Consider the following 15,981-nt stretch of genomic DNA (forward strand, 5'->3'; position numbering starts at 1 on the left):
GTGGCGTGGGCCGAGGGACGTACTGGCTGTCGCTTCCAGGAGCTCCCATTGGCCTGGAGCAGTGAACCGCGGCCACTGGGAGCTGCGATTGGCCGAACCTGCAGACGCAGCAGGTAAAAAAACCGGCCCGGCATGCCAGGGGCTTTCCCTGCACAAGTGGCGGAACAAGTTTGGGAACCACTGGACTAGGCTAATACAAATAATAATAGTTTGCAAATATCCAGTGGAGGCCTGGAGAATAGATTTGGTGTAACTTGCAACAAGACAATCTTTTAAAGAGGCATTCTCTCATAAAACTAGATTCAACTTTCAAAGAGTCTTTTATTAGAAAGAATTTTTGAAATAACCAGATCTGGATTGGCATTCTTTTACTATGGACAATACAGCTGTAGGGAGGAAACATCAATATTTATGCAAAAATTGTTTTATTAATAAGAATATTATAATTTATTCTTATAACGTTAGGTCATTACAAGCTTGCCTCCACCTTTACTGAATTTAAGAGATACTCTATTTTATACCCACAATGCCTGGAGAATATAACAACATATGCTTATGGTTTTGGTTGGTTATTTTATTAACTGAGATGTGCAAGCTAATTACAAAAATTCCATGTTTCTGCTTTCTGTCACTCAGGGACAAGTCTCATGTCAAAGGAGAAAACACCCAAGTGTGTTTATACAGACTCTAAAATTAAGCTTTTATAACTTCTATCTTGATTGAACTTTTTATACTATTTTCTTTTATGCTATGTTTTGAAAATGTATATAAGCATTGATCATCATGTCTTGTATAAAATATTTAATAGAAGTCTTTAGTTGCAAGTTGTAAACATACTGCAAATGGCAGATCATAAATCCAAGGACCATTCTGGTCAAAAGGCAAACAAATCACAAGGAGGTTTTATCAAAGAACAGGACACATATTTTATATAAGATACCCCGCTGGTATTGATATGATCTTACCTAGTGGGTGGGGGACTTTGTCAGATATTTATACTCTAGAAAGAGTCCTGATGTTAAAAGGACATACTGTTTAGGAGCAAAGAAGAATTTAGGGATGTGTTATCAGAGTTATAAAACTAAGTACTAAACATAGGCTTTTCTCCTCCCCGCCGCCTCCTTTCATAGAAAAAAACCTCAGTTATACGCCTACAAATTTCTTATTGAAAGTATTATCCTCTACAAGTACTCTAAAGCCTTCACACGTCAAGAAAAACGCGGAAAGCTGGAAAATGTTTTATAGAAGATGTTGATTACTTCTATCTAACTCATGTTTCCTCTTTATTCCTTAAATGCTTGAAGATGGTACCAGCTTCTCATGAGATGTATATTTGGAACTATATTATCAAAATGCAAAGCTGCTAATGTAAGAACTTCCTATTATCATTGCTATGTAAATGATAAAATGCTTCATGTATCAACATGGAATCCAATGACCTTGTTAGACTGGTTACTAATATAAGAAGCCATCTGAGTATACAAATATTACTATTAATTGGGGGATTAATTAGTTATCTGGCAACGCTCAAGAAACTTCCTTATCCAACTCAGAAAGACAAGAGCCACCTCTCCAAAGATTAAGAAGAAGAGACATTACCTTCTCTAATTGTTATTTAAATTTAGACACGCTTTAAGAAATAAGTTTAAAAAGTCTATTTTGAGAACTGAAAATCTTTTTCTGTAAAAAGTAAATGTGTTTGGACTCATTTGAAACAGAATTTCAACTCTTATAAGAGGGATATCTCAGAATATTAACTGAATAAAAGAAAAAGTTAAAAATCTAATTTTTAAAGATGTTCTGAGAATTTCCCCATACAAAGCTGCAGGCAGTATAATCATCAAATTGAACAAAATTTAAAACCCCTACTGTATACTTAGAAGCCGATAATCTATTCATGACTTGGAACTACTCACAAGACAAACCCACAAAGGTGCTAAGCCAACGAAAGGATGACAACAGCTAATTTTGAATCCAGCCAAGCCTGAAGAAATGTGTTTCTTCCTTCCATGATGATATGGAAGAGGCGATTATAAATTCTTCCGAATTGTCACTTGAGCAGAGTTTCTTCTCCCCAGCTCCAAGATATGTGCTGCCACACCCAATCTTTTTAAAGCAGGTTTATTTTCTGAATAGAAGCAAGTAAACAAACAGCTGACTTGGGCTCGTGGGGCTCGGGTTCTGGCTGAAGAACTGCTATCTAGACATTCGGGCTTGGGCTGGAGCCTGAGCTCTGGGACCCTGAGAAGGTGGAGGGTATCTGAGTTCGGCCACCAGCCTGAGCCCAACCGTCTACATAGCAATTTTTAGTCCTGCAGTCTGAGCCTGAGTCAGCTGACCTGGACCAGCCGTGGCCATGCCGCAGATCTTTTATCACTCTGCAGATGTACCCTCAGAGGCCTCTGGCAGCTTTCCAGTTCTTGTCAGTGCTACCCCTGCTCTGGGACAGCAGTCTCGGGGCTGTCTCCCAGAGCCCTTGGCCCCTTGCTCCAGGGGACCTAACACCAGAGTTATCTCCACTCCATTGTGGCTTTCCCTCCCCAGACACAGTCTGTCCCAATCAAACACCATTTTCCTGCCCACCAGCAGCCCTTTCTAGGCCAAGGTGTAGTCCAAGCCCCTTTACTTGGCTGGATTGGACTCCCCTGATCTGATCCAGGGGCACTGGGAACAGCTACTCTGTGACAGGTACTCTAAGACAGAAATCACTACTAATTTGGGGAAGAAGATACCTTGGTCCCCATCAAGCCTCAAAGATACAATCTCTGGTGAAAGCTCTCCATAGAGGGACTTACAGAAGAGACTGTATCTGAAATAACCGTTCTTTATTGTTTGTGTTCTGATTATTTTTGTTAACAATAAAATAGGCACAGTTAACAATAGTGATTAATTTTGCTTATTTTTAATTATGGTGTCCCCTAAGGCATGGCATAAAACCCCATAAGGCTAAAGCAGCAGGGTCCCTTACCAGGTGTGGCAGATCTAGCTGCCTTTCTATCTAGGTTTAATGTAACAGTGTGGCACCCACCTTTCGCAAGCACCCTTTCTGGCTGGGTGTGTCTGCAGTCTTTAAATAATTTAAATAATGCAGTCTTTAAATAATTTAAATAATTAAATAAAAGCCTGGTACCGGGCCACATCCCCAGGGCTTCCTCCCTGGAGGCAATGGTTTTGCCCTCTAGGTCTAGTCTGGTCCCAGCTCTCTAGCTGGGCCACTAAGTAGTTCAGTTCCTCTTCTGGGGGTTTATCACTGTCTGACTGTAGGTCAGCTCCACAGTGACCTACGGGGGTGGAGGGGAACCCCAGGCCCACCCACTACTCTGGGTCCCAGCCTAGGGACCCTAAGAATAGCAGCCAGGTGCCACCATGTCCCTTTAACTACACTGCTTTCAGTTCCCTGGGCCACTTCTCCATGGCCCCAGCCTTTGCCAAAGCTTTACCCTTACCTCAAGGCTCATCTAACTTCAGGCTCAGCAGCCAGCCAGGAGCTCTTTCTTGCTCTCTGATCCCTGCCACCACTGAGCTGTCCATAGTGCTGCAATTCCCTTTAGCCAGGCAGGAGCTCCGCTGTACTCCTCTCGCTCCAGCAAGGAAGTGACCGTCTTGTAACTCTTTTTATATGGTCCTCCTGGGCCCTGATTGGCTGCTCCCTGCAGCCTCTCTCGCTAGCTTCTTCCCCTGCAGCAATGCTAGGCCTCATTGGAGGACTCCTCTACTGCGCTTTTCCTGTGAAGGGAGTGGCAGGATACTGAGGCCTCCAGCCAGGGACCTCTGGGCCTGGACAACCCTGTGACACTGAATTAGAAGCTTCTGCAGCCTTCCATCTATAAGACAGAAAGTTTCTTGTTTGCCTATTGGCTATGATCTGTTCAATAACTAGTGTCTTCTCTCTAGGGGACTATATTCTGCCTCTTCAGAATGATGAACCTGATGATCTTATAGTCCTTTTCCAATTCTCTCATCTAAGATTTCTATGATTAATCCAGACACTACACTTATAGAAGCATTTTTCCAGAGCCAAAATCCATAGAGATGCTCAGCATTTCTCACTTTTGCCTAACTCCCCAAGGATTTTCTCTTTCACTGTGAGTGATAATACTCCTGGTACTCATGTTCCTAATATTTCATATTTCAAAATCCAGGTACTTTTCCTTCTTTCATGGATTCTACCCATTCATCTATCGAGCTAATCTGCCATGTTCTCCTTCATTTGCAGTTTACTGTACATGTATTTTTGAGAGAATATTCTTTGGAGGACTGTTTGTTTACTCAGCTGTGGGTACCAAAAAATAATAAAAAAATCAGGAAGGTTACTTGGGATATTGAGACTGGTAGAAGAAGATATTTGACTCCAATTCAAGCATCACTGTGATTCCAGATGGTTGTTCAAACAATAGCATTCAAATACAGTTTTATTAATCACCTTCCATGCGTCTATTTCAGACGGATAGCTAAATAAAGTGGCCTTGCAATGAATAGGCTATTGCTTCCCAGAGTATTCACAGGGCACAGTTCCAAATACATTAGCATCCTGTTTTGTTTTGTCTTGATTTTGAGCAAAGAATAAGGCTTTGTCAGACCATTAAAGACCTGCGAGATAAACTGGCCTTGGTTTGCTCTTGACTTCTGCATACAGGTCTTTAATATTTTGTTTTATTGTGGGTATACCACAAGGAGTACATTTTCACAGGTTCTACCTTTGTGCCTTTAATGGATTTAAGAGAGAGAAAAAACTGGATTTCAGCTTTTTCAGATGCCTAAGGATTTACCTTCAGAGAACTCTTGATCTCAGGAAACCGAGCAAGTTTCACGTATTAATTTCTTTCATAAACCTCAACTGCCTCTGCTGCTTCTGTAGTAGGTTAGTTTTGAAATATCCCCTTCCAAAGCTGGGATACACATTACCAGTATTGGGTTTTATTAAGTTCTTGTGGTAGCTATCTCCAAGGCTGCTTTCTCATATATGCCTTAGCAAGAGACTTTAAAAAGGGCAGAGGCTTTGCAGATAAGATTTGGATTGCAACCTTTCCACTAGCAATGTAATAGGAGCAACAGGGAATTAAATAAAATTATCTCTTTTCTAGATGTCTGCTTAAAAGGAAATTCAGGATTTTATGGATGCCCCTGAGACAAACTATTACATTCCATTCCTCACAGTTCATATTTGAGTATTGTCTGTATGAGCACCTCAAATAGTACAGAATCATTCATAAAGAATAGGCAAGAGAGACTGTGTCCCATCAATATTTCAGGCTTAGTTATCAAATCAAGAGAAATTCATGAGTTCTTGCTCCAGCCCTATGTTTGCCAGTTTGATATTATTGTTTGACAGTTGAGGCCTTTTCTCTGCATTCTCGTGAATGCTTTAATAATTTATTACATTTCCACTTGATGGTTATTTTAATATTTATTGATTTTTACTCTGATACACTAACCATTTCTTCTTTACTCTTTCAGCAGTAGAAATTCACACTCATTTGCTATTTGTGGGGTGTTGACATAGCTGAAGAAACAGTAATGATGACTGATAGAAGGCACCATATGTTCTGTTCATTTTTCTCTGTGCTGTTTTCTGAGAAATGAATAAAGATACACTATAAAATGAACCTCCACGTCATTCACAGAAAAACAGACTTTGGCTTCATGGAAACCACAAAAGGGGAACCAATAATTTACAGATGCATTCAGCACAATAGATATTATTATTATGGAAAAGGTTAGCCTGCAAAGCCTTAGAAAAAATAACTCTACATGTTTCCAATTGAAATGTTTTAAGGATTTCAAAGCACCTTCACAATTAATTTCCTGCAAATATTTCTTCTTTTTTTTTAATAACTAGAAGGAACTTTTATTTCTCCACAACAAAAAATTAAAGTTTAAAAATATATACATTTTATTTGCCTTATAAATGAACCAGTTAATAATTTCAACTAGTTTCAGTGAAAATAGGATTAAAATAAGATTCTAGGTGACAATTTGTGATATGAAACAGCCAAGAATCCTCAACCCATTTTCACACATTACAGTGTGTATACTAATATTATTATATACTACTGTATTTATAGATACAGAGCGAGCAAGAGCACACATTATAATGTATTATCAAATTCTGAAGCATACAAAAGATCACTGAAAAAGTAAACAATAAATATTGCAATCGTTTCAAAACGTTTCCTCCTCATACTTACAAAGACTGTGCTCACTTTATAGAAAAAGCTGGATAAAACTTTGTGTTGTTGTTTTTATAGCTGCCCGTCAACCATTTTTTCCCTTGCTAAGTAAAACAGTCTAACCAGTTTTGATTATTTTTGCTATTTCTTTTGTTCTGTCATCTCAGAAAAATGTTTCGTGTTCTTGCGTTGCTTCCACTAGCTTTGCAGTAGCAATTAACCAAAAACAGTGGTCCCAGAGCCAGGCACATGTCTGCTAACAACATTAAGCATTCAGGTGAAGAAACAGGGAAGAAAACTAAGGGGGTACATGTTGCCTTGTGTTTCATTAAAGACATGGGGGAGGGAGGAAATCAATTTTTCCAACTGGAAAAATAAGGCCCACAAAATCAGTGGTGAAAGATATTTTATTTTCAAGCTTCTAAGAACATATTGAAAACAATGGAGATTAAACTGAATTCCTCACTAAGAAGTAGTTGACAGCCCTTGTAAATGTAACCAACAATAGGGCACACAGCTGATGTCAATCAGTAGCTAGCAGATTGTGTTTTAGCCTTTCACTGAAATCTTCTATTAAAAAGGTTTTTAGATTAAATATACAAATTAAATATACAAGGTGGGTAGAAACCTGGCTAGATTGTCGGGCTCAACGGGTAGTGATCAATGGCTCCATGTCTAGTTGGCAGCCGGTATCAAGTGGAGTACCCCAAGGGTCGGTCCTGGGGCCGGTTTTGTTCAATATCTTCATAAATGATCTGGAGGATGGTGTGGATTGCACTCTCAGCAAATTTGTGGATGATACTAAACTGGGAGGAGTGGTAGATACGCTGGAGGGGAGGGATAGGATACAGAAAGACCTAGACAAATTGGAGGATTGGGCCAAAAGAAATCTGATGAGGTTCAATAAGGATAAGTGCAGGGTCCTGCACTTAGGACGGAAGAACCCAATGCACAGCTACAGACTAGGGACCGAATGGCTAGGCAGCAGTTCTGCGGAAAAGGACCTAGGGGTGACAGTGGACGAGAAGCTGGATATGAGTCAGCAGTGTGCCCTTGTTGCCAAGAAGGCCAATGGCATTTTGGGATGTATAAGTAGGGGCATAGCGAGCAGATCGAGGGACGTGATCGTTCCCCTCTATTCGACATTGGTGAGGCCTCATCTGGAGTACTGTGTCCAGTTTTGGGCCCCACACTTCAAGAAGGATGTGGATAAATTGGAGAGAGTCCAGCGAAGGGCAACAAAAATGATTAGGGGACTGGAACACATGAGTTATGAGGAGAGGCTGAGGGAGCTGGGATTGTTTAGCCTGCAGAAGAGAAGAATGAGGGGGGATTTGATAGCTGCTTTCAACTACCTGAAAGGGGGTTCCAAAGAAGATGGCTCTAGACTGTTCTCAATGGTAGCAGATGACAGAACAAGGAGTAATGGTCTCAAGTTGCAGTGGGGGAGGTTTAGATTGGATATTAGGAAAAACTTTTTCACTAAGAGGGTAGTGAAACACTGGAATGCGTTACCTAGGGAGGTGGTAGAATCTCCTTCCTTAGAGGTTTTTAAGGTCAGGCTTGACAAAGCCCTGGCTGGGATGATTTAACTGGGAATTGGTCCTGCTTTGAGCAGGGGGTTGGACTAGATGACCTTCTGGGGTCCCTTCCAACCCTGATATTCTATGATTCTATGATTCTATGATAAGTGAATGACACAAGGCCAAAACCTGCTCATCTTATTCACATGAATACTCCTTGGTTTCAGTGGGACAGCTTTCATGAATGAAGTAAACAGGATTTAATCCTCCAGAGTACCATACTCTCTAGGTAATCCACAATAGTAACAGACATCAAAGAATATTTTATATATTGTATATAATCCATACGCTTTCTCCAGTTAGATTTATTTATTCTTGCTGTTAAAATCTGTGCCTCCTGCTGCACAAGGAATGGGGTGGAATAACTGAGGTAAAACACTGAATTGATAGATTTCTCATCTCTCAGGAGAAACGTATTTGTTGTTGGTTTTCTTAACACCATATAAACTCTGCCCCCCTCCCACACTAGAAAACTTGAATATATGTGCTTTATTTATCTAATGAAGTCTGATCCTACAGTCCTTACTCAGCCAAATCTCCCATTTTTCATTGAGAATATTGCCTGAAAAAGATGGCAGGATTGGATCCTTACTCAATATTTTAATAAGTCACACCTGTCTAATGCAAATAATTGATTGCCAGGAAACAGATCTGGTGCAATGTATTTCAGTAATTCTAAACAATGGATAAATAGCATACCTAGTTCTTTTATTAGACATACCTGGAACTAATTAGAAGTTTATTCCTAGCCAAGAGGTGTGAATTGGTCTTGGTATACATTTTTCATTGTGTAGCACTTTAATAAAGATGCTACATGAGACAGACAGTTCAATGTAGCTTTAAGAAAATATTTATTTTGTACCATGCTTATTTCTTAAAGCAGTTCAGGAAACAACATCAACAATATCTCACTATAATGTATTCCTATGAGCATCTGATATTAGAAAAGAGTGGTTAGTTGGCATTTTTGTTTCCTCCAGGATTAAGGTGTAAATTAAGAAAGATACAATATATTTATATAAGTGGCATTAATGAAACTCTCTACAGTCCTTATTTTCCAGAGGTTTCTTTAACTAACCTTCTTTTCCTTTGCTCATTTATCATGCCTGAAGGGCCTATTTGCAAAAGTTCCAATGGTCACAATCATGTCCCCTTGGATATTGCCACTCTCTCCACATCTCTGGAGCACATCTCTGTAGAGCCACTCTGCTGCAAGGCCAACCTGATATAAAGGTTTGCCCTGGGTTTCCTCCATTCTACATGCTGAGGAGAGGGCCAGGAGAGCAGAATGCCATCTAGCTGATCCAGTGCTCTGGGGGTATTGTTTCATCTGACTGTTCCTGATTATGATTTTATCCAGGTGGCCACACTTTATTAGGCCAAACAACTGGAACGTATGCCACAGAGAGCATTCCTGTGTAGTATTTCCGCATAGAATTTCTGATTGTTTATTCTGCAGTGGAGCTGTGCAGGAAAGGATCAGAAAAGTAGCATCTGCCAGTAGAGAGTGCAAGAGCTACCTTCTATGCATTATACACCTAACATTCTAGCTTCCAGACAAAGCTCCTTGGTTCACATGCACAGGTCATAACACATCTAGTTCTGTAATATTGTTCAAGATCTACATCACTTCAGTTTTCTTCCAGTTACTTCTAGCACTTACCCCTTTGGATTATTACTCACAATCAGAAACTTTTGGAGGGCAAACTTGGGGCATGCCTCCTCTTAACAGCCCAAGATTGAATTTCTGGACTAAAGTACAAACATATCCCTGTATTTCTGGACTAAAGTATAAATATATATATATAAAAAGATTCTCTCCTGCGCCCTAAAAAGGAATTTTTCTCTCCTGGAGATCTAAGGAATCTTGTAGCTGGTTGGGATTTCCTTTTTCTGCAACTTTCCCTTTAGGATCTGAAATGTCTTAGTCAAATATTCAGAATGATCAGAGTTATTATGCAGCTTAGTGGCAAACAATAGGTGTATATATGTTTTTAAAACAAACTCCCCTGTTTTGATCAAAATTAATTTCCCCTGCAGACAATGCATAATTCAGCAGCTTTGTGGTGTGTGTGGGGGGGGAGAAAGCGGGGGGGGGGGGGGGATGCATGTAAAACTTTAAAGGGAAATACCACTCTGGAAATGTGAAGGCATTGAAATGTCTCCACATGTACTTTCATCCTTCGGAAACTGAGAGTGATTAGATACTTAGAAAAAAATAAATAACCGTGCCTCCACATTCATTTCCCAGCCTGAAACAAACCAGCACCTGCTCCCCCTTCCCCCAGGGAGCTCTGACTTTACTTCATTAGATTTGCATTAATAAGCGCGAGCAAGCCCCCTTGCTCAGACAAATCGCAGAGCGCTGAGCCCAGTGGAGCCGCCGTGACAGCCTCCCCCCACCGCCCCCGCCTCTGGCCAAGAGGCAAGTGACAAAGAAGGGGTCTGTTCCCCAGCTCCCGGGGCTGGGGACGCCGGCTCCGAGCCGTGGCAGAGCAGGGCAGGGGGCTGGCAGGCTGCCTCCCGTGTTGCCATGGCGGAGGAGGAGGCGGCGGCGGCGGAGAGGCGAGGGGAAAGGGAGCCGGCTCTCAGCTCAGCCCTTCAGAGCCCGCGCTGCCCAGCCTTGCCGGGAGGCAGGAGCATCACTTCCCTGGGAGCCTCCCCGGCCAGTGCAGGGAGCCCGGCGCGGCGGCAGGAGGCGGCGGGGCGCGGGGGGAGGCAGCCGCCTGCAAGCTCCGGGCTGACTGTCCCACTTTTCTCCTCCCAGCCCAGCTCCCTGCGTCCTGCCGGCGGGGAGGCGCGGAAGTGCCCAGACGGAGCCGCGGGAGCCCAGCGGGGCGGCGCGGAGCCCCCGGCCGGAGGATGCGCTGAGCCGCCCGCAGAGGAGGGGGCGCTGCTCCCGCGTGGCCAGGTCAGTTCGCGCAGGTCCGCCCCCAGCGCGGCCCCGGGGAGGGGTCACCGCCGGGCGGCCGAGCGCGCGCGGAGCAGCCCCCGGGGTCCCGCCGCGCCGCCACGCCCCGACTTCGGGAAAGTCCCGCTCGCGAGCGGCGCGGAGAAACTTTCCCGGGACTTCGGGGCAGCGCGGCTGGGGCGGCGCCTGGCGGAGCCCGCGTGGGGACAGGACGCCCACGGGCGCGGCCCCGGCACCTGGCGCTGGCCTGGGCCCCAGGGACTCGCGGCGGGGCGGGGGCAATTTGCAAACAAACAAACAAACTTGGGACCCGCTCTGGGCAGCAGTTTTAACACCACCCCCACCCCCACGGGGAGAGCGGCTTTGAAAAGCAGGAGACTCGGGCTGACACCTGCTCCTCAAACTACCAGACTATTAAGAAAAAAAAAAAAAAACACCCTGTTGTCTGCTGGGGGGGCGGGGGATGTCTAGGAGCCAGCTGCTGCCCCGTGTGCTCAGGACCTGAGCCTGAAGTTACTGAGAGTTTTGATTAACTGCAAGACTTTGGCCCCAAACTTCCCTTGACCCCCAACTCCCGTGGAAATGGTTCTTCGATTAGTCCATTGGGTGGCCCAGTGGTTTGGCGTGGTTTGATTTCTGTTCTCACTGTAGTTGCATTTTAGTAATGCAGCTTCTTGCATATGTGCGTCAATTTTTTTCCCCGGGAGAACAGTGTAAGGATTTTTAGCAGGAAATGTAGTTCACGTTGCTCTGCAGCTGGGAGATTTGTGGGCTTGAGAATCCCTAAACCCTCATTGGCATGGCAGACCATAACAGCTCCGAATGAGCTGCTCTAGCTGGTCAAAAAAGTAGCCTGGGACAATTCCCGAATACATACTGATGGGGTAACGCACAGTTCCACTAATGCCTTGTCTCTGTCTGTGCAGGGTAGTGCACATTTCAAAAGATGCTCATAAATCCTTACACTATACACCAGAAATGCAAGGGGTTAATACATGCTTTAAACTATGTTTCAAATAAATGAACGGGTCTTTCACAAGATATATGTTTCTTCTTTAAAAATATTTCTATACAAAGTCCCTTGATTATACATTGGTAAAATAAAAAAATCACAATAGGTTGCAATTCTATTCCTACTTCTAACTCACCCTTTCTCTTCAGGGCTCAAACTATAAACATACTAAGGGGAGCTAACTCACTCTAATTTTCTCATTTTATAAATAGAATTACATTCATTTAATCAGCAAAATTATTTTCTTCTAGAGCATAATCTATATTAATCTTGATTTTTGTCTAATTCAGATTAGACCACTCAGACTGTACAGTACTGTACCATGCCACCTGAGCCATTTAAAACTTGACTAAACAAAGCAGTGGAAAATATTGTATAGTGGACAATGTTGTATTGGCAGGTGAAGGAGCTAAATGTCTATCAGCCATTTTCCATCTCTAATGTCTAGGATCCTTTGATATCGGTAGTGAAATAACTAGACGTAAAAAAGCAAGGTTGTAGCCTCAAGTCCAATTTTTAGGCTTCTGGGGGTTTAGGAAGCCCATGAAGTCAGTTTAATGTAGCTTTCTTCCTATAACTAGTCTATCTTCAGATGGAAATGTGTACAGTTTAACTTTAATCTGTTTATAAAAAAACAGAGATGCACATTATTTGTGTCAGAAGGGTACCATGATGTATTTTGTTTCAAGATTTAAACGTTACAGCTTTGAAGGTTACAGAGTGGTAGCTGTGTTAGTCTGTATCAGCAAAAATAACGAGGAATACTTGTGGCACCTTAGAGGCTAAAACCCACAAAGCATCTGATGAAGTGGGTTTTAGCCCACAAAAGCTTATGCCCAAATAAATTTGTTAGTCTCTAACGTGCCACAAGTACTCCTCATTGTTTTTACAATTTTGAAGAACTCTGGCCACAGACATTGCCAGTTAGGAAGTTGAATAGTAAACGTTAATGGTCTCATATAAGGAATTCTCACAAATTAGAAATGTAGTCTAATTTATTATTAATTATCACCGGATAAAAAAGCCATCCCTTGTTTATCCTGAAAAGATTTCATTTCGTCAGATGACTGGCATCTCATAAATTCCTTTCATGTTCACGGGATTTGCTTTTTTCCAGGAGTAGGCCACGGAAGCTCCCAGTGTTGGGGATAACAGTTAAGCTCCTCTTTAGAATTCATGAGCTTCCAAATTAAACTTTTGCTGACACCTGCTACCTAGCCCAGTTGAACACAAAGACAGCGGTCACCAGGGTTATTGGAGTTCTGAGCAAAGTAAATAATAAAAAAAAATATTAAGTACCCAGGCTAGATTACACCACCATATGGAGGAGCACTGTGAAAATGTAGCTTCTGGAGATCTAATCCAAGTTGGCTTCTAATGAAGCAAACTTTCAACAGCAATTACATGTAACAATTCAACCCATATTGTAGACTGCTACAGTGATTGATAATCAATAATAACTCAATATACATGGCAGAATCAAATGTAGAAAAAAATAAGTGAAAGTGACCTGAACCCCTCCCACCCACTCTTGAAACATCCTTGTTTATATGGTGTGAAGTATATTTTCTGAGCACTAGTTTCAAGCACCAAAAAAATTTAGGAAGTGTCATAACAGAAGGTCAAGACTTAATTATTTGTATGGAGACATCAATGAGCATGTGTTGATGATTTATTTATATATCACCAGAGCTGTAAAATAAAACAGTGAATTCTGATTTTCTTTTGCTACTTACTGAAAAGGGATATGAAAGGTGGAAGTTGCAACTGATTGGTCTTTGGAATCTGTGAAAGTTTTATAGGGGTTACATATGGTTGAAGATTTTGATATGCCTTTTAAATCTTGTAACCAAAATGTCTGTTGGGAAACTTCATGCATATTTGCTGCATTTGTGATGAACATTTACAGATTATGGAATATCAGGAGAATTTGGCTTTTTAACATTTATTCAAATCTTTATGTAAGCTAAGAACTACTTTTTGCTTTATGCTATTTGAAAAATGTGTCTATTAGGCATGTTTGAGTATCTTCTAAAATCACTTTTAAAAAACTAAAATTGAATTTTCCTGCTTGAAAAATTTCTGTGTACTCAGTGCACTGCTCCTGGCTCACAATTAATGCCAAAAATCAATTGGCTAATATGCTTTTTATGTTTCTGCTGATCACAGACAGGATGGGAGTGTAAAAGCTTTTATTGCTATCTGGTGATTAGCACATAGTAGTGGTAAGTAAATAACTTATAATAAGATGGCGTCAGTACTTCAGAGTTCAATGCATTGTATATAGTAAGGGGCATGGGTTGCCTTACAACAGCATAAGGACCCAATCCTACTCCCACAGACATCCAAAGGAATTTTACCAGTTCCTTCAGTGGGAGCAGGAATGGGTTAGATGACTGGAAGGAAATTAGTACTGAAGATCCACCTTAGATAATCCTGAATATTTTCTTTCTGGTTTATGATGATGGGTTAAATTCAGAGGTGAAAGTAAGCCAGTACGGTCCGGTATGGCGTACCGGCAAGAGACGGTACACCGTGCCAGACCGGACTGGCTTCCCAAGGCTGGCGCTTTAAAGGGCCTGGGGCTCCCTGCAGTGGCCGGAGCCCTGGGCCCTTTAAAGCGCCACCCGAGCCCCGCTGCCGGAGCCCCGGGGTAGCGGTGGCCGGAGCTCCGAGGGTGATTTAAAGGGCCTGGGTATTTAAAGGCCCCGCCTCTTTCGGTTGATGCCACGCCCCCTGCTCGGGACTTCGGCATACTGGTAAGTCCTTTAACTTACTTTCACCCCTGGTTAAATTACAGCACGAAACTCAGAATTGCTCACTCTCCTGTCTGTAGAAATGCTCCTGATCTTATCTATTTAGTTGATTGTACTTCAAACAGGACATGATTAACCTAAATGAGGTAGAGTCTGAAATTAGCAAGAAAACAGAACACCATAGGAGCAGAGCGGTGAGAAGGAAAGTTAAAGTAAAAATGGGCAGAGAGACAGAGAGATGCTCAAGCTATGTTAAATTTAACTCCCCTCCTAATATCAGGAAAATAAAATCAATCATTAAAATAATTGGATTTACCCTGTAAGGGTACTGTGCTAAGGGTCAAGAGTGTTCAGGCCAAATTCTAGTCCCAGTAATATTAATAGCCTAATTCCACTTTGGCATGTGCAGCCAATAAACTCTACTATACTCCATTACACTATTCTTACTGATCTTAAAAATAAGACCATTTATCATTGTTTTTTGGTGACAGAAATAATGAAATAATGGTTTACTAGATTTGTTGGAGGCTGTGAATTACACAAGGTGGATGAACAATATGGATAACAGTATGGATGAACAAGACATCTCATCAGTGAGCAATTAACATATTAAGAAGCTGTAAACATCTGTGGCACATTAACCAAACCACTGAACCTATCGGAATTTAGGGCCCAATCCTAAGTAGGAGTTCCTCTTGTGGAGTGCCCACAGGATAGTGTTTATAATATGTGAAAAACAAAAGATTAATACGACTGATTATAGATGAGATCAATACTGCCAGAATATTTAGTGTATATATAGGGTATACAATATTTATTATTATGATTATTTTGTATTTAGTTTTACCACCAGTTTAAAATATAATCAGTAGAGGGTACCATACATTGTGAAATATGCTTTTCTATTTTTCACACCATTGTGGCAAGTGCTGGGAGAAATATATTCAGATAGTAAATGCAAAGTAATTAGGTTTGGAAGCATTAGATATTTATCAGTAAATGTTGGTAAACATTGATTTCACCATACACACACAAAGATGAAAAATAATTCCATTACAAATAGTCAAAATTTACAGATTGGCAAAGTAAGAAAAATGGTGTTGATTATTTATTAGAGTTTGATTTAAGAACATCTACTTGATATATTTTGACATGTGACCTTGACAACTTGTGTTCTAATGGTTTAATGCTTTGATTTTTGATTCTCAACATCTACTATCATTAAATAATTATTATTATTTTATTGTCTGACCCCTCCATGATTTCCCACAATAGTAAACCTTTAAATTGATAAAAATTGTTGGGGAAATCCTTAAAAATAAACATTGATATTATCTGTCAATTATAAAAAATAAAAATTATATTTTATCCAGCTTAAATACGTGACCAAATTTGCTTTAACTGAACTCTCGTCAAAGCTTCCACTGGAGCAGGAGTGAGCCCAATGTGCACACTGAGCTAAAGTAAAAGAGCAAAAGCTAAAACACAGTGTGTGCAAATCCAGCCAAAACTGGCTTTCAAGTCATTTTTCATTAGTCACAAAAGATAA

At 41.4% G+C, this 15,981-nt stretch overlaps 1 protein-coding gene across 3 annotated transcripts in view; it reads left to right on the forward strand.

Moving 5' to 3' along the window:
• The first annotated feature begins 10,015 nt into the window (after positions 1-10,015).
• CHST8 (carbohydrate sulfotransferase 8) overlaps positions 10,016-15,981 on the forward strand; it is a 268,275-nt gene continuing 262,309 nt past the window's right edge. For 2 of the 3 annotated variants that reach the window (XM_048870779.2, XM_048870780.2), the window contains exon 1: positions 10,189-10,664. The gene's annotated coding sequence lies outside the window, so the exon portion shown is untranslated. The other variant, XM_075118415.1, reaches the window with a different exon arrangement.

This window comes from Caretta caretta, chromosome 12 (assembly GCF_965140235.1).
Source record: "Caretta caretta isolate rCarCar2 chromosome 12, rCarCar1.hap1, whole genome shotgun sequence".
In the NCBI taxonomy this organism is placed as follows: domain Eukaryota; kingdom Metazoa; phylum Chordata; order Testudines; family Cheloniidae; genus Caretta; species Caretta caretta.